At 40.0% G+C, this 23976-nt stretch overlaps 1 pseudogene; it reads right to left on the bottom strand.

Annotated features, from left to right (window-relative positions):
* Positions 1 to 1504: 1504 nt before the first annotated feature.
* On the bottom strand, positions 1505 to 21696 carry LOC131342917 (inter-alpha-trypsin inhibitor heavy chain H3-like; annotated as a pseudogene).
* Positions 21697 to 23976: the final 2280 nt, after the last annotated feature.

Here is a 23976-nt window from a genome sequence, read left to right as displayed (position 1 = left end):
AAAGTATCCAGAAAAAATAATACTCAAGTAAAGTACAGATACTCAAAAAGTGTACTTAAGTACAGTACTCAAGTAAATGTACTTCTTTACTGTCCACCTCTGAAGCATGTCATTTTAAGAGTATCCATATTTACACAATATTTTAAATATGTTCCTAATCCATTAACAAATCATTAAAATTCACAACCAGATGGATCATTTCATTCCACTTTATCATTGTATCCAATTTCTTATTATTTGCTGAACATTTTTTGGCATTTTGATTTGGAATCTGTGGACAAACTGAGTCAGTTTGCCAAGCAGCTTGTGATGACTATGATGGAGTAGCAGTAGGTGTTTACTGTAGAGCTGATGTGGAAGCTGCATGCTTGTTGCTGCACTGAGAAAATGGCCACCTACAGTGGGCATTTTTTATTGTGTAGCTTTCTATATGTCCAGCAAGGATAAGTGAAAATTACTTGAAGGAGATGAACAAAACTGATCAAATCACAGAAACATAAACGTTATGTAGTTGTTATTCAGGTCATAGTTTATTTTTCATCTGATTTCATTTATTTGTTTGTGTCTTTGTGTTTTATTGTCAAACCAGTATTGTACTATTTATTTTTTACCTTTGGTGATGTAAGTACTAGGTCAATTCCAGTAATCTCTCCAAAACATACAAAACAGCACAAACAAATCTCCAAAAAAGTGCAAGCAGACTTTCATCTCAATGCTTTTCTACTAGTTGTCCATATTCTACCTGCAGACCTATTATTTTATTTAAATTATTATTTGACTAATTGTTTTTTTTACTTTTTAGATATTATTAATTGAGTAATTTTGTGTCTGCCCATTTCAGAGAGTCTTAAAACATTTGATACATTTAGTTTTTTTAAGTCCTGAAACCAGATTGCTTAGCTAAAAGCTGTTTATTTTTAATAAAACTTCACTTAAATTATTGTGAAGGTACATCATCAGTATCTGTGGCTCCTATTCTGCACATGATTCATCCATCTAAATTAAACAGACCTTAGTCCTCATTCAAGGGTTTTTTTAATGACAAATTATAATGAAGCGAATATTAAGCATTACGGGACTTACAAGAATTATACATAGTAATAATTATACCCAAAGTAATGGACATGTTCATCCTTTCAGACTTGCCAACAACACGTAAAATGCATTAATGCTTTTCCTTCTCTTGTGTTCATGATTACAATCTTAATTGTTTTCTGTACCTCGACAGATGTTTGTTGTAGACTAAATACTGTATTTTGTTTTGGCACTTTCATATCAAGTTACTTCTTTTGAAGAGTTTAATGTAAAGTTATGGATGAACAGCATTTCATGGCATTTAAGTATACAGATGGACTAACAGTGTAATTGCATTTGTTTGCTGTGAACTTTTGCAGCAAGGATCTAGAAGACTGCAGTTTTGCAGTCAGGATAAGTTTTGGAATTTCATTGCATTTGGATTCACTAATGATTTAGCAATGAATGAGCATTCAGATGAAAATAAGATTCACATATTTCATATGAAATTCTACAGCTGTGAGACAGTGAAGTCAGACAGCTCCCCCTGCAGGGCAGACTGGAATGGTACAAGCCAGCAATTCACCCTAGGGGCAGCAGAAAATCTGTAGTCGATGGCAGAACTCCTATAACGAGACAGAGACACGTATTTTTATGGGCGTCCATAAAAGTGTAACAAATGATGCATTAAAACTGTTTCAGTCTCTTACTGGAAAGCTTCAACTTCCTGGTCCTTGATTTTCAGTTTTGATCCTGGGAGCTCCTCATACTGAAGATCAGCTTTTCCTTGAATATCAAATATAAAAATATAAATATAATATCCTGAACCTCTGCCAATGCTACTTTCTTCCTTCTATTTGATAGGTAACTATCTAACTTGGCTTTGAGCCAATTGGACCAGATTGGGCTTTACCACTTTAAACTTATCAAAAAACATGTTCTATGACTATCATAATACAGTTTGGTTCTGTCGCCAAAATACTGCATTTTAAAGGCTTTTCAGCCTGCAAGCTGCCAGTAAACTAGCTCACTTTTGTCCCAGGTGGACCTGAGAAGGAGTCTCTGTTTGGAATGAAAAATGCAGCAAATTTTGTAATACGTTTCCTGTATTGGTTTAAACACTGATCCATAGAAATAGAATTCAAAAGTGAAACTATTGAGTTTAAGTCTGACTTTGTGTTGTACAGTCTTACCCAGAATGCCTGTAATGTTAGGATCTTTTCCTTGTTGATGAACAACAGGCCACAGAAAATCATCTCCTCTATTCTTATGAATGAGGAGAACAACACGCACACTTCCCATGGTGATGTCTAATTCATTGCTTCTTTGAAATATTGCTATGCTGTGGGAAGAGACAATGATCAGGTAGTTGAGTATGCCATGTCCAGCACTCAGTGATATTTCAGTGATGACATTTATAACGAATTTTTTAAGTGCATATTTAAGTTTGTCAGAGTAGCAGAGTTAAAGCTTTGGAGGGAGTATGGTCCAGTGTGGTGTGTGATAAGTTTTTTGATATGTCGATGCTGTTCCATTTTTGGCTTTTAGTTAAACATTAGTGTTTTAAATCTGATTATCAATTTTTGCAGCTGCACTCTGGATCAGTTGCAGAGGTGAAATGACCCTCTAGGGTAGACCTGTCAGGAGCAAGTTGCAGTGGTCCAGTCTCAAAATAAGAAATAGTCACCCAAATTGCCTCAGAGAATAGAAATGGACAAATCCTTCTGAGGTTCAGTGCAGTGTCACCCAAATGTGGATGGGTTCCTTCTGAGCCTGGTTCCGCTCAAGGTTTCTTCCTCATACACTGTATTGCCAAAAGTATTCGCTCACCTGCCTTGACTCGCATATGAACTTAAGTGACATCCCATTCCTAATCCATAGGGTTCAATATGACGTCGGTCCACCCTTTGCAGCTATAACAGCTTCAATTCTTCTGGGAAGGCTGTCCACAAGGTTTAGGAATGTGTTTATGGGAATTTTTGACCATTCTTCCAGAAGCACATTTGTGAGGTCACACACTGATGTTGGACGAGAAGGCCTGGCTCTCAGTCTCCGCTCTAATTCATCCCAAAGGTGTTCTATCGGGTTGAGGTCAGGACTCTGTGCAGGCCAGTCAAGTTCCTCCACACCAGACTCTGTCATCCATGTCTTTATGGACCTTGCTTTGTGCACTGGTGCACAGTCATGTTGGAAGAGGAAGGGGCCAGCTCCAAACTGTTCCCACAAAGTTGGGAGCATGGAATTGTCCAAAATGTCTTGGTATGCTGAAGCATTCAGAGTTCCTTTCACTGGAACTAAGGGGCCAAGCCCAGCTCCTGAAAAACAACCCCACACCATAATCCCCCCTCCACCAAACTTTACACTTGGCACAATGCAGTCAGACAAGTACCGTTCTCCTGGCAACCGCCAAACCCAGACTCGTCCATCAGATTGCCAGATGGAGAAGAGAGATTCGTCACTCCAGAGAACGCGTCTCCACTGCTCTAGAGTCCAGTGGCGGCGTGCTTTACACCACCGCATCCGACGCTTTGCATTGCACTTGGTGATGTATGGCTTGGATGCAGCTGCTCGGCCATGGAAACCCATTCCATGAAGCTCTCTGCACACTGTTCTTGAGCTAATCTGAAGGCCACATGAAGTTTGGAGGTCTGTAGCGATTGACTCTGCAGAAAGTTGGCGACCTCTTCGCACTATGCGCCTCAGCATCCGCTGACCCCGCTCCGTCAGTTTACGTGGCCTACCACTTCGTGGCTGAGTTGCTGTCGTTCCCAAACACTTCCACATTCTTATAATACAGCTGACAGTTGACTGTGGAATATTTAGGAGCGAGGAAATTTCACGACTGGATTTGTTGCACAGGTGGCATCCTATCACAGTTCCACGCTGGAATTCACTGAGCTCCTGAGAGCGACCCATTCTTTCACAAATGTTTGTAAAAACAGTCTGCATGCCTAGGTGCTTGATTTTATACACCTGTGGCCATGGAAGTGATTTTAACACCTGATTCTGATTATTTGGAACGAATACTTTTGGCAGTATAGTGTATCATCTCAGGAAGTTTTTCCTTGCCACAGTCACCACAGGCTTGCTCATTAGGGATAAAATAAAATAGGGATAAAATAGTTTAATAATTTAATTTAATAATTTACTTTTATTTATTTATTTTTATTTATACTTATTTTATACTTATTTATGTATTTTTCTCTCCTTTCTCTGTTTCTCTTCTTTTGTGAAGCTGCTTTGAGACAATGTCCATTGTAAAAGGTGCTATACAAATAAATTGAATTGAAAATTGAAAGAGGAATCGTCATGAGGTTGTCAGATTAGCAATGTCATAGGAAAAGGACAGTTGATGGTCTGTGGTTATCCCAAGGTTGCAGACAATGACTGAACCTGAGATTGTAAGATCCTTGAATCACCTGAGAGGAAAAGAAGCTCAGTTTTCCTGGGATTAAGTTTTTAGCTATTGAGCTGCTATCCATGATTAAATGTCTGAATGTCCACACATGTTGAGCAAACACATGAGTGTCAGTAGGTAAAAGGAGAGAATGAGTTGAGCGTTAGCCATATTGCAGTGGTATGAATACCTTTGGAAGGATATGACCTCACCAAGAGATTGAGGATAGAGGTTGATCTGATTAAGTATCAATACTTTATTGATTACCAAGTTTTGAACCTCATGGGACACCAATGTAAAGTTGACGTAGAACAAATGTGGATCCACTCCACTTCACCTGTGAAGCTGTTAACATGTAGCGCTACAAATTCCCGTGACGGTGGAGAAGAGGGTCTTGTGGTTGATGTTCAAATGTTCAAGGAGAATGAGAAGTGATGACAGATTGGATGTTCTTGCAGTATCTAGTGTCTCAGTGATGGCCAAGAATGTACTAAAACATTTTTTGGGATACTGATTGCAGAGTATTTTATTCACCAAAGTAATTTTTGCTTTACTACTATTTGTTTATTGTGACAATCGTGTGGTAGACTATCAGAATCATATGATGATTATCAGGCATGCTTTTGCAGCAGATGGTGTTAATGTGCAATACCTCCATGGTCAGGGCTTTTATCCTGTATATCAGGACATTTCATTATTTTTGTGTGTGGTTTCATATTTGATTTAACGTTATTGATCGTTTAAACCAGTAGAGTTAAGTTTTGTTCTTACTTCTCCGACTCATGACTGCTGGGCTGTCCCCACACGAACTTCACACTGTTCTCACCATCAGAGTAGACACTTTCAGCAGGGCTCACAAGAAGTTTTGCTGTTTTATAATGAATAGCAACTAGTGTAAAGCCATTATCTGAGAGTTGGCCATTTATAGAAATGTCTGTGAAGAGAGAGAGAAGAAATGTTACACACTATACTTTGTCTGAAACAAAAGCAGTTCTGGCTATGATCTGATTTAATCTTTTATCACTTCTCGGAAAATGATCAATGTTTTTTCATAACTAGTCACAATTTTGTGGTGTAAAATTAAATGCTCTAAAGACCCATGTATGCCCCACCCCTGAATATATATATATATTATATATACTGATATAATTTTACAGTAGTAGCTGAGTAGCAGTAAGCTGATTTGCTTGTATGTGTATATATATATATATATATATAAGTAAGCAGAAAAAGCGCAAAAATACAGCGTACACAGCACAACATGAAACACTCGGGGACAGTGACATGCGAAGAACTGGGATGCTGGAGAATTCTGCTTCCCTTTCCCCAACTGCATGCATAGCCAGCAGCCAATCAAACTGTAATTAAATGAATGGGGCATTGCGATTGGCCAGACTCGTTCCTCCAGCTGTGTGTCCGGAATAGCTGGACAGTTCCCTGCCAGGACCAGAGAGGGCGCTGGCAGGCGAATCTTGGAAGCCTGCTTCTTTATGTGTATTTTGTGTCATGCCTTTCCTATTGTTCTCGTTCCTGTTGTATCACCTGTTCCCCATTTACCTTATATATAAGATATGTATGTGCTTTACATTACTATAATGCTCATATTTAAATGCTTAGAGTCCTCTCTTACCATTACTGACTACCCTATTTACCATGTTTTTTATTATACTTTTCATGTTAATTCAATATAACTGCATTTTTTTGGTGGTGTTTGCTTTGTTTTACTTTGTTGTATGTCTCTATATATATATATTAAATTAATGTATTTTTATTTACTTCATATTTTATCCTGTAACACCGTGACAAATCAAACCTTTAAAACTTTTATATTGCCCACCTGAATTGTCCCAAAAGAGTCGGAGTTTGTGGCCTACAGGTGTGTCATAGCAGATCTGTTTAGGCTGAGCAGAGATTAAGAACCTCACAACACTCACTACAAGAAAGAGAATGGATAAAGAATGATGACACGCTGTACAGAAATGATTTTTGATTAAGATGCACTAAATGCAGATTTTCTGAAAACTCTTATTGGACCTGCAGGGGTAGTGGTTGGCGGTGTTTCAGTTTGGAGTCTATTTTGGAGGACGATCGTTGGCATGGGTTGTTGTGGTAAAGGGATCATATACCCTGCTAATGATATAAAAACGTCAAAAAGGCAGGCATTAAAATAAAAATGCAGTAAAAAAAAAAGAAACTTCATAAAAAGGTATGGATCCTTTTTATAACATTTTCTGTTAACATTAATTAACCAGTGAGCCAATATCATACACATACTGTGTAACTTCTTAGTACCTACTGCACTTCTTCATGTAGCATGCAGCTAATGTACATTGTAAATATTAATATACATATCTGAAATTGATGCATCATTGTCTTCAACAAACAAACCGTAGAGCTTAATCACTGGAAAGTTACATGTTTCAGTGTAAAAAATAAATTGAGGATAACATGAGCATGAAAAGCAACCCAGTATGATCAGTGAAAACATTTCTAAATTCATTCAAATTAAATTTTAATGAATGAAACTTCATTCATTGAAAGTGAGAAAATTTTCATAATAGAAGAGATATGTTACTAAAGACACCAGTCTTTAATATGTTTAATTGTTCAGTAAACATCATTGTTTAAATTTAATTTATCACAGTATAGTCTTTTATGTCTGTTTCTGTCACAAACAATTTTGCATAAATTTTAACAGAATACAGTTTCAGACAGGGCTTTAGGATCACAAGCACACCTAAACAAGTATTGAACTGTTGAATACAATGTATTGAATACAATGAAATAGATGTTAATTGTCATTTTTGTGTTTACCCTTAATGTATTTGGGACAACTGAAAATTTTAATGTCTTCCAAGTTTTCAGGTTTTGTAAAGTTTGTTTTTTGTCAAATCCTTAAATAAAGGTTTTTGTATTTTTAACATCATTGTGTAGATGTTATGTGTGGAACATACACTATTTTGCCAAAGGTTTTGGGATGTCTGCCTTTACATGCACATGAAAGTTAATGACATCCCATTCTTAATCTGTAGGGTTTAATATGGAGATGCAGCTAAAACAACTTCAGTTCTTCTGGGAAAACCTTTAGCAATATAGTGTAATTGACTTACCTGTATATGGAAAGTGAACCAGGTTCTTCAGTGAACCAAGCATGAAACAATTTCAACACATTTCTAAGTGTGGAATTATAAATGTGAAAAATCTGTTCACTTGCTATGTTTATACATACCAACTGATGGGACTGGTTTTCCTTCTCGCCCTGATTGGCCTCGTTTTTTCAGACCTTGTTGTACTGGTGGCCCTATTCGACCTTGTCGTCCTGCTGAACCTTGGGTGAAAAATCTTTAAATTGTTTAAAAATATTAAATAAGCAAGCATGTTTTTCTTTCTTTTTTGTTTCCAAGGCTCCAAACTGTGAACATCCAATTGTCCCATAAACAGTAAAAATAGTGTAAACAGCAGTGTAAAATCTGTTTTAGATTGGTTTTGTGATAATCTTATTTTATAATGAGGAAAGAAATATTGGGGAAAAAGTACTAATGGTAAGCCATGAATATTTTTAAAGTAATCCACTGTGGTTAATCACTGGTAACATCAGCCCCGGAGCAGCTCCAGGAAGAACAAATATTCGCAAAACTGGACCCGAGGTGTACAACCTTGGTTTGCCAATGAGAGGGGGGTAAGTAGAAAAATGCGTTTATAACCTCATGTGGCCACTATGAATACTTGGTCATGCCCTATGTACTTACTAATTACCAATGTCATAGTTTAGATTGACAACATTCTGATATATTCCAAGACTTATGAATCACATTTATTCTAAGTTTGCCAAGTAGTACAGAGACTGCTACAGCATAGCCGGTTTGTAAAAGGAGAGAAATGTGAATTTGATAGGCACTCTGTCTCATTTCTGGGGTATGTCATCAGCAAAGAGGGAGTACAGACGGACGCCAGCAACGTAAGTGATGTGATCAACTGTGCCATACCCACAAACATTAAGGAACTACAATGTTTCCTGGGCTTTGCAAACTTCTATCACCACTTCATCAGAGGATACAGCACAGTGGCCGTTCCTTTCACAGCCCTGCTTAAAAGCAAACCCAAGAAGCTTCCCTGGTCTGCCCCTGCCCAACTAGCATTTAATAATCTCAAGTAAAGATTCACCACAACCCCGATTCTGTGTCACCCTGATCCCAATCGACGGTGAAACTCCACTCCTGTGCCTTCTTTTTGATGAAGCTAATCCTGGCAGAGTCCAAGTATGATGTCGGGAACCAGGAGTTACATAAAAGAGGCTTGGGGGAATGGAGACATTGGCTGGAGGGAGCACAACACCCATTTCAAATGCTTACTGACTGACTTACTGGAGTATATAAAAGGGGCCAAGATACTCAACCCAGACAAGTGCATTGTTCTGGCATTATTCTTCACCCGACTCCACTGAGTGATCATGAGTGATCATGGGTAAACACACAGGACATCGCCAACCCTGACCTAACGGCTGAATTCCACGTCTACCGTTTCTCTTCCACTTACTCCATGGAGGTACGAGGGTCATCAGTCTGTGCTGCAATTTGGATAGCTCTACCCTTTCTTTGGGTTTGTGAGCAACATGTGTCTCCTCTTCCTGAGGTTTAGTGACCACCATGGAGGTGAGTGGAGTCGTAAATTCATATTTCAGAGAGAGATCCAGAGCTTTTTTCTGGGCTGCTTCTTTCTCGTTTCCTTTGAGTGCCACTCTAACACACATAAATGCAAAAATTGTAATACTCTGTAAATCCAGAATGTAGTGCTTTATGTAAAAGCAGTAAACAGTGTGAACACTCACTCTTTCTCCAGGAGCTGTTTCACTGTAAGGTAAGCCCACAGTCTCTGGATGAAGTTTTCATGTTGTGGTAAAACATCAATGACATCTTTTGTTGATATGGAGTCCTGGTATGTTACATTTGTGTTTTTCTGCAAGTGATAAAAGACAAGAAAAGTGGGTAAGTGAGATTTACAGAGAAGTGAAATTGAACTTTCTCCATTCACCTTGAAGTACTGTGCAGATCAGCTCTGTCCAGTATTTATAGACATCTTTAACACCTCACTGGAGATATGCCATATGCCAGCCTGCTTCAAGTCTTTCACCACCATCCCGACACAAAAAAACAAAGATTACAGGACTTAATGATGACAGACCCGTTGCTCTAACATCTGTGGTAATAGTTCTTTTGAGCATCTCATGCTGCCTCACCTAATATCCATCATAGACCCTCTCATGGACAGCCTGCAATTTTCCTACAGAGTCAACAGGTTTGTAGATGACACAAGTAACATGGCCAGGAACCTATGCTAAACTCCTGTTTGTAGATTTTCAGCTCTATACTGTTATTCCGGCTCTGCTACAGGACAAGCTCTCCCAACTAAGTGTTCCTGATTCTGTCTGTAGGTGGATCTCATACTTCCTGACAGATGTGAAGTAACATGTGAGATCTGGAAAACATGTCTCTGACTCACAGACCATCAATATTGGTACCCCACAAGGCTGTGTTTTTTCTCTTCTCCCTGTACACCAATAGCATAAGGGTGGTTTCCCTGGACCTTCAGGTCAGTGATAGGTGTCTGACTGTTGTTTCAGCTTATGGCCCAAACAGCAGTGTGGAGTACCTGACCTTCTTGGAGATCCTGTGAGGGCTGCTGTGAGGTGCTCCGACTGGGGACTCCACAGTTGTACTGGGGGACTTCAACGCTGCTAATGCATACTGGCAGGCCAAGCAAGCTGCAGCCTGGGTGGTTGCCAAAGCAAAAACCTCGGGTCTGGGAGGAGTTTGGTGGGGCCATGGAGAAAATCTGCTGGCCTCAGAGAAATTCTGGCAGACCATCTGGCACCTCAGAAGGGGCAAGCAGCTCTCTGCCAACACAGTTTACAGTGGCGGTGAAGAGTTGCTGATCTTGACTGGGGATATTGTCGGATGGTGGAAGGAATACTTTGAGCATCTCATTTTCACTGACATTCCTTCCATAGAGGAAGCAGTGGCTGAGGACTTAGAGGTAGATTCATCCATCACCCAAGCTGAAGTCACTGAGGTAGTCCAGCAGCTCAGTGGCAAGGTACCAGGGGTGGATGAGATTTGCCCTGAATTCCTTAAGTCTCTGGATGTTGTGGAGCTGTCTTGGCTGACACATCTCTGAAACATAGCATGGCGGTCAGGGACAGTGCCTCTGGACTGGGCTACTGGGGTGGTTGTCCCTCCTTTTAAAAAGGGGGATCAGAGGGTGTGTTCCAATTATAGGGGGATCACACTCCTCAGCCTCCCAGGGATTCCGGTTTGGGGACCACAGGATTTCATCCCTGATTTTTTCTCCTTCAAGCCAGGATCTACAGCATGCACTGGGGCAGTTTGCAGCCAAGTGCAAAGCGGCTGGGATGAGGATCAGCACCTCCAAATCCATGGCCATAGTTTTCGACCGGAAAAAGGTGACTCGTCACGTTTCTCCCTCAAGTGGAGGAGTTTAAGTATCTCGGGGTGTCTTGGGGTCTTGTTTACGAGTGAGGGAAGGATGTAGCATGAGATTGACATACTGATTGGTGCAGCGGCAGCAGCAATGTGAGTTTTGGGTCATGACCAATCGGGGAGGTATGGGTTGTGTTGTGTGTCCTGTCCTGTGTTTTCTGCTTACTTCTTCAGGTTGGTCCACTCCCTACTCCAGCCCAGGCTGTCCAGTCAGTAATGGCGACCCTGGATGCCCTAAAGCCGGGATGGTGCAGCTTGATTGCTCATTCGAATTTGGTGGTTGTGTTCTGTGTCATGTTTTTGCTTCTGCTAATCCGGTTCGATCCTTCCCTGCCTTGACTTTGAGTTGATCCATGCCCAGTTTTGGTTTTGGTTGCCCCAGTTGCATATACTCTTGCCTGTGAATGTAAATATTGCTACATTGTATAAATGTCAGGTAGTAGGGGTGTGTCTGCCATTTTTGTTGGGGAGTGTGGGTTTTCTGTCTGTTTTATTGGTAGGGAGTTTAGGGCAGGTAAATGTCTTTTTGTTCATTCTTTTCTTTTGTGTAGGTTAGCTAGTTTCCATCCTGAGTGTTTCTGTTGAGTGTTTTTGGCCTTGGTCCAACTTGAAGTCTTCTCCAGTTCACTGTGTTATGTATATATTACTACATTTATAATATATCCACTTTATTTCACTGCTCTATTGTGTGTTGTTACTCCCATCGTAACACCAAAAGGACGAGATCCCAGATACAAGCGGCCAAAATGAGTTTCCTTCGGAGGGTGGCGGGGCATTCTGCTGCTCCTCCACATTGAAAGGGGCCAGTTGAGGTGTCTCGGGGCACCTATTTTGGATGTCTCCTGGATGTCTCCCAGGGGAGGTGTTCCGGGCATGCCCCACAGGGAAGAGACCCCGGGGAAGACCCAGGACACGCTGGAGGGACTATGTCTCTCGGCTGACCTGGGAATGCCTTGGAATTCTCCCGGAAGAGTTGGAGGAAGTGTCTAGGGAGAGGGAAGTCTGGGCATCCCTGCTTAGACTGCTTCCCCAGCGACCCGGCTCTGGATAAGCGGGAAGCAATGAATGAATGAGTGTTTCTTCTTGCTTAATATTCTTAGATTTTTCTTTCATTTTAATGTTTATTCTCATTTTTTAATGCAAATTCCTTATATGTATAAAACCCACAGTACTTTGCAATAAAGCTGATTTTGATTCTGAACTACATCCTTGGTAGCAGTGATGATCTTACCGAGATTGCGATGACCTCGGTTTGTAAAGTTTCCAGGCTGTTGTCTGTGATTTGCCCAGCCACCACGATCTCTGAGCCATTATAATACTGCCTGAAACTGGTCTGGGTGAGATTTGCTCCTCCAGGATATTTCAGTTAGACATCAGTTAAGAGTGGCGTGGCCACTTCTTCATAAAAACCCTAAGCAGGAACGTGTGAAATAAAATTGAATTTTTGCCAAGTGACCAGTGTATAAGTGGATCTTCCAGAAAATCCTAGCACACTGTATCTCACCTGCAGCTGGAGGTCAGCATCTGAGTCCTCATAGATCCTGCGAGCAACTCCATCATTTTCCAGTGCCATTTTCTCCAAAAAACTAAAGTTTACATCAAATCCAAACCCCAGACAGTAAAGTGGAAATTTACCACCAATGGCCGCTTTGACATTGGCCTGAATTCTTTCGGTGTTTGTTTCACCTGTAGGACACACAGCTGTTAGAACTGACCAACTGGAACATCACTATCCTGACAAGTGCAGGTGACTAGAATGCTATGATCTTGAGATATAATATTGGGTTTGGCTAAGGTTTGTATTAAGTATTGTGATATAACAACCTATTAAATAAATACTTAAATACTGCACAGTAATTTAACTCTATAAAGGAATCATTGTTTTAACTGTAATATAATTCTGATTTGAATTTGAGTTTAACTGGTTCTACATATTAAATAGTGTTGGTGGATAAAAATGACTTGTCACTTGTTATTTGTAACAACTTATATTTAGTGTATTAAAGTATTTGATTAACCAGTTTTAATCTAGCTAATTTGTTTAATCTCTTTTGCTTTCACTGACTTTCTGTCTAATAATTAACCATTACTGTTACATATGAAGATGGTCTGAATGAAAGCACATGACGCTTTTGCTTTGTACTGCAATACAATACAATAAAATGTTTTCTTTCGTAACTTAAACATGATTACACTTAAGGAACTAGTTTATAGGTAATGGAATTGAGACATAGCTACTGTGTGTGTGTGTGTGTGTGTGTGTGTGTGCGTGCCTGACGTGGGGTCTCCATCAGTCAGCAGGATGAGGATGGAGGCAGAACCCTGTCGTGGGTGGCTTTTGATCATTTCCACCCCATTTAGCACAGCTTGATTGATGTTTGTGCCTGACGGGGAAGTGAATGTATTAAATTATTATTTTGATTTAATTAATAAATTGAGTCTTTTATCACTTAAGCACAATAAAGAATAACAGTTTTTCAAAGTCGATCGCACTACAGACAACATTCTTTCATTTAAAAGAAGTGAATCATCATAGACTTAGGCACTTCTTTTATGTTTTGTGTGTTAATTTAATAACAAATGACAGAGATGAAGTTTATTAGCAGGTTGATGATATAATTGCCCCTAGCATTGTCAGTATAGAATAGAACACAACCTTCAAATCTCTAAAAAAAATCCAAGAGTTTTTGACCAAATTGTAGTTCATTAAGACTCCTGTTAGGTTGCACACTTTTTTACCTCCTTGAGCTTGAATTGCCTCAACAAAGGACTTTGCCTCCTGCAGATTTGTCTCTGTGGCTTGGAGGAGTTCAGGGTTCCAGGCATGTACATAACTGTCAAAGGTGATCAGACCAAAGTAGTCATCTTCAGCCAGATCTCCCAAAATCTTCTGCATTGCCAGTTGAGTCTACCATAAAATATCAAGAGCCTTAGGCCAGTTTATGTTCAGCAATAACCGGAGACAACACGTTATCATTTTTCAATAGCTTATTATTTTAGGATTTGTTCAGCACTGCAAATCTTCACTGAATTAGCAGCAATAGCATTAATTTGCTCTATCATTACTAATATATTAACCAGTGGTCACATAAAAATCTTGAAGTGTTTCCCTGAATGCAACAGAGAAAAGAGGCCATTGTTGGGATGGCTGAGGTCTTTCACTTTTTTCCTGGGCCTCGTCTGGCAACACTTGCTGTAGTTGGACTGCAGGTCAGGGAGCTCAGTGCTGATAATTCATTTAGCTGACCACAACACCTTCTGGAGGGCTTGCCTGTCCTGTTTGGTGTTGTTCCCAAACCAGGAGATGATGTTACTCATCAGGACTCTGTCTATGGTGTAGGTGTAGAAGGTCTTTAGCACCTGAGTGGTTATTTTACAGTCTGTTGAGCATCTCAGGTGGTACAGACACTGCCGGGCCTTCTTCACCAGGGCTTTGCTGTGACAGAACCATGACAGGTCCTGCATGGTGTGCACAACTACATAATGGAAATTGTCTCATTTGTCAATTTGGGTCATGTTGATCTTTAGCAATTTGTATGCTCCTGCTTTGTATTGAAGTCCACTATCAACTACGACGTTCAGTAGAAGATTGTCCTCTTGGCACCATCTTTCCAGGTTCTTGATCTCCTGTAGGTAGGCCATCTTGTTGGAGATCAGGCCTACCACAACAGTGTTGTCAGCAAACCTGATGATGGTGGAGGAGTTGGAAGTGGCCACGCAGTCGTATGTGTACAGCGAGTACAGCAGTGAGCTCAGAACACAACACTTAGGAGCTCCAGTGCTTAGGGTGAGGGAGGATGAGACATGTTTACTCACCCATACAGCATGTGGTCTGTCTGTGAGTATGTTGGAGATCCATTGCCACAGGTATAGGCTGAGTCCCAGGACCTCCAACTCAGAGGTTAGTGTCGATGGAATTATTGTGTTAAACACTGAAGTGTAGCCCACAAACAGAATTTTCACATAATTCCCATTCCTGAAGTCCATAGATGTATGGAGAAGATGAGAAACGTCATCCTTAGTAGAATTTTTAGTAGAGTGGTTTTAGTTGTAAGCAAACTGAAGTGGATCCAGTGTGTCTGGAAGTGAAGCAGTGATGAAGTCTCTGATAAGTCTTTCAAAGCACTTCATCTCTACTGAGGTCAGGGCTACATGGCAATAGTCATTGAGGAAGGGGGGCTGGGTTTTTTTTGGGACAAGAACAATGGTGGACAGTTTGAAACATGAGGGGACTACAGACTATTCCAGGGAGAGGTTTTATATCTTGGTGAACACCGGTGCTAGCTGATCAGTGCAGACTCACAGACCCTGTGCTGTGATGCCGTCTGGTCCTGCTGCCTTTCTGGTATTCCCTCTTTTGTATGTCCTCCTCATGTCATGCCTCGAGATGGTGAATGTTTTTACCTCTCCAGCTGTCTCAGCCTGCATGCACTTTTAGCACTGTTAGTTGCAGCCCTGAAGCAAGCATAAAAGGTGTTTAGCTTGTCTGTCAGACAAGCATTCGCATTCATCATTCTGGATGTTGGTGTTTTATAGTCTGTGATCATTCACAGTCTCTGCCACAAGCTTCAAGTTTCATCCTGTAGCTCAGCTTGCCTTCCTTCAACGCTCTCTGTATGCTGTAAGATTCAGCCTTGTATTCGTCCATGTTCCCAGTGGTGAGCCCTGCATTGTAGGCAGTGGAGCAGGATCTCAGAGCATCGTGGATAGTGTTATCCACCCATGGCTTCTGGTTGGGAAATGTTCTGATTTCCCGATAAATCCCACCACCTCTTCCATAAAAATGTTGACATCATTGGAGCTGCACCTGAAAATGTCCCAATCTGCCTCATCTAAAGTGTCCTGGACAGCAGCCAATGATTGGTCTGTTCAGCGCCTCACCTCCCGCTGAACCGGAGCTTCCGTTTTTAGTCTTTGTTTTTTAAACAGACATGAGGAAGATGGCAGCATGGTCCAATTTTCCATATGATGGACAAGATTGTGACTTCTAGCTGTCCTTAAACAGTGTGTCGCACTTGAGGGTGGCACTGTTAAATTCCCAGGCCACAATGAGTGCAGTGTCCCAGTGCTGGGTCTGGTGTTGTGTGAGAGCCTCTTGTAGGTCCCCTATTGCAGGGTCTGTGTCTGTGATATATAAATGGCGCTGACCATGACCGAGCTGAATTCCCAAGAGAGATAGAAAGACTGACATTTGATGGTCATAAGGCCCAGATTGGGTGTGCAGGAGTGTGAAAGAGGTACAATGCTTGATACTAGGTAAGGGAGTTTGTTGGTCCTCAGCATCTCGCTCAGCCAGGTTAAGTCCAGGTTTAAAAACATCGAAAGGTGAGTGGGTTGTAGACCAATAGATATGAGTGTCTTTGTCATATGTAGTGATGGCCATCTTGTGAAAAGAAATTGGTAGAGATGACTATGAATACAAAAAGTAAACAAAAACAAACAAATTGCAAAAGGAGCACTCGTGACATCAGCCGACCTCACCAGTGCCATTTGGTAAAAATTCTGGTTTTATATTTTGCCATTGATTTTTGGCATGTGTTTTTGATTTTTTCTTCTCTGGGCTTCATTTATTGCATTAAATCTCTGTGAATTTTTTACCTGCACCTATTGAAAATATTTACTTGTAGTATCTTTATGTGTGATACTGTCAGACTCAGACTGTCATGTTTTATTCTAACCCATTAAACACATACATGTTGGTGATAAACATTAACAACATTAACCTTTGTGAGGGCAGCGTCATTCCATCACACACCAGGGTGAGTTATAACAATGACAAACCCTGGTTCACAGCTAAACTCAGACAGCTTAGGTCAGAGAAAGAGGCCGCATTCAGAAGTGGAGACAAAGGAAAATACAAGGCTAAGTACAGATTTAGCAAGGAGGTGAGAAGAGCTAAATCAGAGCATGGTGAAAGAATGAAACAGCAGTTCCAAACCAATGACTCTGCTTCTGTCTGGAAAGGGCTTAAGGCGATCACCAACTACAAGCCTAGAGCCCCCCCACTCTGTGAACTACCTGCACCTGGCCAACAACCTGAATGAGCATTTCTGCTGCCTTGAAAGACGATGGGACAGACCTGACCTCCCCCAACCCCCCCTCCACCACCACCACCACCACCACCAGCCATTGATCAGCAGTAGCCCCCCCCCTACACTTCCATACCTGGATCACCCACACAGCTCCACACCTCAGCGCCACTCCCCACCCCTCACACCTCTCACCATCAAAGAGGAAGATGTGAATAGGCTGTTTAAATGTCTGAACACCTGCAAGGCTACAGGCCCAGACTCTGTCTCCCTCTCCACCCTGAAGCACTGTGCCAATCAGCTGTCCTCAGTGTGCACAGACATTTTTAATACCTCACTGGAGACCTGCCATGTGCCAGCCTACTTCAAGACCTCAGCCATCATCCCAGTCCCCAAAAAGACAAGGACCACAGGACTTAATGATTACAGACCCATCACCCTGACTTCTGTGGTCATGAAGTCTTTTGAGGCCTTGTGGTTGTCCTACCTCAAGGACATTACAGACCCTCTCCTGGATCCACTACAGTTTGCCTACAGAGCCAACAGATCTGTAGAAGATATGGTGAACATGGCCCTCCATTTCATCCTCCAACACCTAGACTCCCCAGGATCCTATGCCAGGATACTGTTTGTGGACTTCAGCTCTGCGTTTAACATGATTGTCCCAGCTCTACTTAGAGACAAGCTCTCCCAGCTGAATGTGCCTGACTCCATGTGCAACTGGATCACGGACTTCCTGACAGAGAGACAGCAGTTTGTGAGTTTGTCTCCTCTGCTATTCTCCCTGTATACCAATGGGTGCACATCTGGTCACCAGTCTGAAGTTTCCTGATGACACCACCCTCATCGGCCTCATCTCTGATGGGGATGAGTCTGCCTACAGGAGTGAGATGGACCATCTGGTGTCAAGATGCAGCAGGAACAACCTGGAGCTCAACTCTCTCAAGACAGAGGAGATGATAGTGGATTTCAGGAAGGACCCAGCTCCCCCCAGCCCCCCCCCGTCATCCTTTGTGACTCTCTGGTGACATCTGTCGAGTCCTTCCGCTTCCTGGGCACCACCATCAACTCTCTCACCAAGAAGTCTCAGCAGAGGATGTATTTCCTGAGGCAGCTGAAGAAGTTTCTCCTCCCTGAGAAGATGCTGGTGAACTTCTACACTGCCATCATCAAATCCATCCTCACATCCTCCATCACGGTTTGCTGCAGCTACAGCCAGGGACAAGGCCAAGTTGAAGCGTGTCATCCACTCTGCTGAGAAGGTCGGCTGCAGTCTCCAATCTGTCCAGGAGGTGTATGTCTTCAAGACCCGGAGACGTGCAGCCAAGATCGCAGCCGACCCCTCTCATCCTGGAAACAAACTTTTTCAGTCCCTCCCCTCCGGTCCATCAGGTCCTCGCGCCACAAGAACAGTTTCGTTCCCACTGTAGTCAGCCTCCTGAACAGTGCCTCACTTACATCCAGATGACCCCCCCAACCCCTAAAAAACGTACGGACAGTCACTTCCACATTCTAAATTGCACTTCTGTTCATTCAAACTCACACCTTTGTACAAAATATTTATCTAATTCTAGATTGTGTACATACTTCACATATGTATATATGCTTGGACAGTCACTTTTACTTTTCACATTCTAAATTGCACTACTTTTCATGCAAGTCACTTTATACAGTATTTATTTAACTTATACTAGCTCTATTCTAAAATTGTGTACATTTGTACAAACATTTCATACCTGTGTATATGTTTGCACCTGACACCAAGACAAATTCCTAGTACTATAAAGTGCTCTTTGCTGACCCTTTGCTGTACCTGGCAATAAAACTTTTTCTGATTCTAAATACCTAAATACATGTCTACCTGTTGAATTTTCTTGCCGTGCATAGAGCCGCTTCGGTCGATGAGAAACACCACATTTTTTGGGATTTTCTGAATATCTGTAGGTGCAAAGTAGTGGACAAAATAGCCATGCAGTGCCTAGAAATGGGCAAAGTTATTTAGAATAAAAAACACATTACAAATGCTGTGCTTTTCAATCATATGAAAACCTGTCACAATGTGATGTCACTGTAAATCATTATTATTTTTAATATTTAGCAGTTTTGCATGTTGTAATTTCAAATTCTGATTAAGATTCTAATTTAAATTTCTGTTAAGTTTTAAACCTGCAGTTCTCCATTCTGTTTTGGTCTCTTCACATCATACTCTATGAACAGGTCTCCATTTAGTCCATTTTTTCCACAACCTTCACACTTGGTCTGTTGCTCGAGAGTGGGATAAAAGTTGACCCATGCCTGCACATACAGATATCAGATTTCTTTAGTCATGTATGATTATTATCATGCTTTAAATAACCAGCTAACTTTTGTAGTACAGGTTAGATGTTTACTAAAGAATAGCTTTAACGTTTAATTTTCACTTCTCTTGTAGACGCAGCTATAGCACTGGTTACAGCACTGGACAGCTCCTGTGTTTTCAGCTCACCATTTACCTCCAGGAAGGAAATACCTGGCTGCTCATTAATGTAGACATTAATCTAGTAGAGACACAAACATACTATCAAATGAAGATATTTTTTTTATCTAATGTTTTATCTCTAGTCATATAAAATAAAAACATAAAAAGAATCTGTAAAAAGAATCTGTCTAATCGGCTCTAAAATGACAAAAACTTTATTTTTCAATTATTGGATTAAATTTGTTTGAATTAAAATCTTAAATATTTGTTATAGATCTTGTTAACATTTAACTGTAAAATTTCTGTTAAATTATCATTAAGTCATTATTTTAAATTATTTATTTAAACAATGACCTGTTCTTTGCAGTAGCCTTTAAAAAGTGCCTTTTTTGCCACATAAATCGATGATATTTCATAGATGTTGATTTAAATTTCACTATGGAGTCATTTGTAGTAAATGTAAACTGTGATATGACATGCTCATAATTTCAAACAAGTTCTAGATGTTCTATGCCTGTTAGGTCTTAAATCACCTTGAAATCTGCCACAGGCTGCATTGGTTGGGCATTGATTTGTAGCTTGTATTTGCCAAGTCTTCGCCTTAGCAGCTCTTCATAGGTGAGTTCAAAGGTCACCTTACTGAGAGCTGCTACCGTCACTGAGGTTTTAAACTCCTCCAGGGTCCGTCCTACCGAGCTGAAGCCCACAACAAGTGTCATCAATATGTACGCCATTTGTTTGGTACTGAGAGTTTATGCTAGTTCATTAAGCAGGTTAGAGACATAAATTTAATCTTAAAGATTTTACTTTGAAATAATGTGAAATCTAAACCATATTATCCCAACTGCCTGGAATAATTATTCTTCTTTCTCCAGTACCTGACAATCCCGGCACTTTCTCCTCGTGATACAGCTTGACTATACTGTCGCTGTGCTTCTTCTTTTTGCTTTACAACTCCGTCATATGTCTTTCCCTCTATGATCCTCATGAAGAGATATTTAGACATATTTTTATTGATAGAATTCATAATTATTGCATACAACAAATATCCAACATAAAAACATAATCCACAATTTAATATCATTGTACCTAAGGAACCATTTTCCAGACATTTTATACAAGATTCTGTATGATGCTGCCATTTCTTCAACAACAACAAATAAAATATTCATTCAATTATAATATTTCCAATTATGACCACAAGTGCTACAAGTGTTAAATCTGACCATTCTGTGCTTTATTCTGTTATGACCCTGGTTAAAAATTTAGAATTCTGGACTTTTGCCTGACTCTGTTCTTGGAAACCTTCTGGCTACATCTGCAAGCAAATTTTAGTGTTTGTGATTTTAGCTTTACCCAGTGAACTTGATGCTTATGCTTGTTGAACCAAACATTTTTGTTAATGCTATTTATTATGCCAATTCTTTTTTGTAGAGCTTTGAAGTCTGTGAAGTACACATCATGCCACTTCTGAAAATGACACCTTTATGTCTAATTATGTGTATTTATAAATGACTTACATCCTGAATTTGCTGATGAAAGCATTTTTTGGTATCTTGACCTGGAAATGAATCTCTTTGGACTCATTGAGCCGGTTCGCCACACGGCTTGTGATGAGTGTAATGGCGTAGCGGCTGTTTACTGTAGAATTGATGTGGAAGCTGTAGATGTCAACTTCTCGTTCCTGCATTTAGGGGAAACCATTTCATTTTTCATTTATTAAATGTTCCCATATGGATGAATCAAAATTCATGTGTCTTCACACAAGTACTGTGTTGCATATTTTGACTGTAGTACACTCTTAACTCTTGTAAACTCTCCTAAACCTACAAAGCAACTCAAACAAAAATAACCCTTAATGTGTGAGTGGACCTTTACCCAATGTTTGCTCAACTACTTGTTTTTTCCATGCTGTATATTTTTGCAGATTCTCACATTCTCAGATTTGTAATAACATGGTAGTAATGTGGAGTACTTCTAAGGGTGATGTCTTCTGAAAAGATATGATCACTCAGGAACTTTGTTAAACGTTTTCATATAGATTGTAAAAGATGTAATCATAACAGAAGAAAGTAATTTAAGAAACAAGCAGATGATCCATGAAACGTCTTGGTCAGTTCGTACCTTCTTAGCTGGCACTGAGGTTATACATAGAAGTAAAGATCCAATGAAAGTTATTATGATTGTTGCTCGCTCCATGGTGACCCATATAACACTCTGGTCTCACAATTACACAAACATTTAAACAAACCATCTGGTTACTCCATTTGCTGGTGGCTCCACACGGTTTGTCCTTGTGCCCTAGGGTGCAAACAGCCACAATACTGTTTACTTATGGCACGATTACTAAAATCTGTGCAACCCTTCTGATCACAAAAGATTTTTGTTAATATCAGAACTTTTAACACTTTTCTTTCTATTTTGTTTCCATGATGCTCCTGACTCCTGTGTTGGTGCAGAGCCCAGTGGAATAATTCTGTACTGTTACTGATGAAGTAGTTGCAATTTTCTTGTTCTGTATTTCATTCATTGTTAAACAGTGGCCAAGCAGGTAGAGTAGGTTTTTGTTTAATGTTTTAAAAATTCACATATAGACAAAATTGTTCATACAATTTCTTCCATTATAGAAAGATAAACCCACAATGTTCACTGAAATGACTCGAAAGTGACAAAAACAACAGGAAATAATAATTTTCTGAAAATAATTCTAATGAAAATCAGACATTGCTTTGTAATTGTTGTTCAACAAAAGCATTTAAAACCGCCCTGAATAACAATGATGGTATGTTTAACTTAATATTTTGTTGCAGAATCTTTTTAGTCAATCGGTAATTCTTAATGAGAATTCTGCACCTGTCGACAGGTATTTTGTCCCACTACTCGTGAGCAAACTGCACAAGCTGTCTTAGGTTTAAAGGGTCCCTTCTCCAGACTGCATGTTTCAGCTCTTTCCACAGATGTTCAATAGGATTTAGATGAGGGCTCACAGAAGACCACTTCAGAATAGTCCAATGTTTTGTTCTTAGCCATTCTTGGGTGTTTATAGCAGTGGTTTTGAGTTGTTATTCTTTTGGATGTGACTGAGACAAAGCTTTTTGACACTGTGCAGCACATTTCGCTCAAGATTGCTTTGATAGTCTTGAGATTTCATTGTACCCTGTTCACATTCAAGACATTGTGTGCTAGATGCAGCAAAACAGCCCCAGAACATAACCAAGCCTCCTCCATGTCTCACAGTCAGTACTGTATTCTTTTCTTTGTATGCTTATTTTTTTCTTCTGTGATCATAGAGCGAGTAATGTCTGATTTTCATTCTTTATTTTTCAGTAAATTTTAGTTTATTATTTATTTAATCATTTTCAATAGTCAGTGACTATTGTGGGTTTGTCTATCTTTAATGGTAGAATGCCAACAATTTTGTCCATGTATGTATAATGATTTAAAGTATGTGGTCCACCTGGCTGCGGGTGGAAACTATTTTTATTAGATATATTAATTAACTTAAATAACGTCTAGAACTAAACTTTTTGAAAACAGGATGTGGGCATTGTGAGAGAACAGTGGAAATTATTATAAAATGCATCACAAAAGTACCCACAATTCTCCAGAGCTAGCACAACATGCAGTCACCTTGCATTTATATGGGTCTTCTCTATTGCTGTGTGTTACACCCAGGTCATGGATAAATAACAATTCGATGTATTTATGTACACTGACAGGCAAACAATAGAAAGTTCCCTGAATTCACTCCTGTGTCTGTGTTCATTGACTATATTAAATACATACAATAAAGAGCCAGAGAACTTTCCTGTATTATGACAGTATGATGAGGACAATAATTGCATTTGGATGTGATGGTGGAGGTTATGAGAAGTTATGAGTAGTGGTGTTCTAGTTGTCACTTTGAACATTGTTTATGTACTGAACTAAGTAACAGTGAACATAAATCATCTATCTACAGTATATTCTGGATTATTCTTCATTACAGTTTTTTTTCTGGATTGCAATATATTCTGCATTATTCTGGTTTACAGTATATTCTGGATTATTCATTTTAATTGGGTTTGTAACAGCTTGTAGCACTTGGTAAAATTTGAATAGCTACTGTTTACCTTTTCACTGCATATTGATTTATTTAGGTTATCACTGCATATTTAGGTTATCACCTTGTTGAGCCGTGGAGAAGCATTATTCCTGTTTTTTATTATTTGTTTAATGTAGGTAAATATGTTTTTTTGTGTAAGGACCACCCACCGGCCCAAAGACGGAATCCAGCGGCGTGGGTGAAGGGATCTCGTGTCCTACCTTCCTTTGCGCTTCTATAAGAGTTTGCTTATTTTATTAGAATTCGGCTTTGTTCTTTGAACTCTGTGTCTAATGATAATCTAACTCCAATTTATTAAATAGATAGAAAACTGAAATGATTGAACATAACTCCATTTAAACTTAAAGTTTCTCCATACAAGTTTAAGTTTCGGTTTGTTCTAATTTAACTTTAAACCGAGGCATTCTCCATTCAAGTTTAAGACAAGGCAGTATTGTACTATTTATTTTTGCCTTTGGAGAGGTAAGCACTAGGTC

This window comes from Hemibagrus wyckioides, linkage group LG21, assembly GCF_019097595.1.
Source record: "Hemibagrus wyckioides isolate EC202008001 linkage group LG21, SWU_Hwy_1.0, whole genome shotgun sequence".
Taxonomy (NCBI): domain Eukaryota; kingdom Metazoa; phylum Chordata; class Actinopteri; order Siluriformes; family Bagridae; genus Hemibagrus; species Hemibagrus wyckioides.
Note: the sequence above shows the minus strand (reverse complement) of the source record. Positions and strands in the feature narration are given on the sequence as shown.